We start from the raw sequence: 2,651 nt of genomic DNA on the forward strand, positions 1-2,651 counted from the left end.
ATCATGAACACATACAGCTGTGTGGTGGTTATTAGAGGAAAGGGAAGTGGAGAGAGAAGGGGATCAATATATGGTGACAGGAGATTTGACTTTAGGTAGTGGGCACATGGTGCAATATACAGATTTTATAACATAGAAACCCACATTTGAAACCGATGTGATCATATTGACCAATGTCACCCCAATAAATTAAATAAAAAATATGTATAATTTTAAAAATATATGTATCCCAACCCATTGAATTCTGGATGTCTTTTTATTTGTGTAGTCTGTTCTTTCTTCAATATATTGTAGTTTTCAGTATAAAAGACTTTAATATCCTTGGTAAAGTTTAATCCTAAATTATTTTTTCTTTTTGATGCTTTTGTGAAGGGATTGTTTTGTTAATTTCCTTTTCTGGCAGTTCACTGTTGGTATTTAGAAACATAACTGATTTTTTACATGTTGATTTTATATCCTGCAACTTTACTATATTTATTAGTTCTAAGAGTTGTTTTGGCGGTGTTTTTTTCAGAGTCTTTTAGGGGTTTCTACATGTAACATCATGTCATCTGCAAACAGGAAAAGCTTTCCATTTTTCACCAGTTGGAAATGCCATTCAAAGCCACAATAAGGTATCACTACACACCTGTTAGCATGGTCATTATTTTAAAAGATAATAATAACAAATATTGTTGAGGATGTGAAGAAATTGGAACACTGTTCATACTGTTGGGTTGGAATGTCAATTGATGCAGCCACTATGAAAAGCAGTATGGGGTTCCTAAAAAATAATAATAATAATTAAAAATAGATCTACCATATGATCCAGCAACCCCAATCCTCGCTATTTTACCCAAAAGAATGAAATCAGAATCTGAAGAGATAATTCCACATTCATTGCAGCCTTATTCACAATAACCAAGATATAGAATCAAACAGCCCAATTGATCATCAACAGATGAATGGATAAACAGCAAGTGGCATAAAAATACAATGCATTATTATTCAGCCTTAGAAACAAAGGAAAAAAATCCTACCATTAGCAATAACGTGGATGGACTTGGAAGACATTAGGCTGAGTGAAATAAAGCCGTCACAAATACTGAGCAATTTCATTTATATGATGCATATAAACTAGTCTAACTTATAGAGGCAGAAAATAGAATAGTGATTGACAAGGGATGGGAGAAGGAAAAAATAGGGAATTGTTATTCAATTGGGTATAAAGTTACAGTTATACAAGACGATTAAGTTCTAAAGACCTGCTCTACAATATAGTGCCTATAGATAACAATATGGTGTTGTGCCTTTAAGACTTTAAGAAGATAGCTCTCATGTTAAGTGTTCTTATAAAATAAAAAAGCAAAGGGATACAAAGAAACTTGAAAGTAATGGCTATGTTTATTACTTTTATTGTGGTTATGGTATCATTTGTGCATGTATGTGTCCAAATTTACCAAATTATATAGATTAAATATGTGCAGGTTTTTTATGTATCATTTATACCTCAATAAAGCTGTAAAAAAAGAAAAGAATAGATTTTTCAGGCATCCTTTGGGTATAAGTGCTTTTCCTCATTTGCTGAAAAAAAAGGGGAGGGTGGGGGAAAAAAATAAGAAATGGCCAGTGGGCAGTTATATCTGCAGAGATATGTCTGAGCTAGAGACAGACTTAGGAATACTTAGTGATAAATAAAACCAGAGGCATAGATGAGAGCATTCAGGAAGATTTGTAAAGTGAGAAGAGCAGTGGGACAAGAAAGAAATGAAAGAAGACCTATCTTTAAGAAATGGACAGAGGAAAGCCCGGCCATCATGGCTCAGTGGTTGAGTGTCGACCTATGAACCAGGAGGTCACGGTTCGATTCCTGGTCAGGGCACAAGCCTGGGTTGCAGGCTCAACTCCCAGTGGGGTTTGTGCAGTAAGTAGCCAATCAATGATTCTTATCACTGACGTTTCTATCTCTCTCCCTCTCTGAAATATATATCCCACGTTCAAAGGCTGTTAAATCGCGTTGTTTACCCATATCTTCAGAAAAAAATAATTTCTACTGTTGTGGTAAACAATCTGCTTCGCTATTTATAAACCCCCCAAAAAACCTCAAACTCATGTATTTGCAAAGATATATGCACCCCTATGTTCATTGCAACATTGTTCATAGTGGCCAAGGCATGGAAACAACCAAAGTGTCTTACCATAGAAGACTGGATAAAGAAGTTGTGGTACTTATTCCAAATGGAATACTACTCAGCCATAAGAAAGGATAAAATACTGCCATTTGCAACAGCATCGACGGACCCTGATAATATTATGTTAAGTGAAATAAGTCAGTCAGAAAAAGCTAAGAACCACATAATGATATCACTCATATGTGGTATATAAAACTGAAAATCATGAACACATACAGCTGTGTGGTGGTTATTAGAGGAAAGGGAAGTGGAGAGAAGGGGATCCTAATATATGGTGACAGGAGATTTGACTTTAGGTAGTGGGCACATGGTGCAATATACAGATTTTATAACATAGAAACCCACATTTGAAACCGATGTGATCATATTGACCAATGTCACCCCAATAAATTAAATAAAAAATATGTATAATTTTAAAAATATATGTATCCCAACCCATTGAATTCTGGATGTCTTTTTATTTGTGTAGTCTGTTCTTTC

Source organism: Myotis davidii, unplaced genomic scaffold, assembly GCF_000327345.1.
Source record: "Myotis davidii unplaced genomic scaffold, ASM32734v1 scaffold2712, whole genome shotgun sequence".
NCBI classification, from domain to species: domain Eukaryota; kingdom Metazoa; phylum Chordata; class Mammalia; order Chiroptera; family Vespertilionidae; genus Myotis; species Myotis davidii.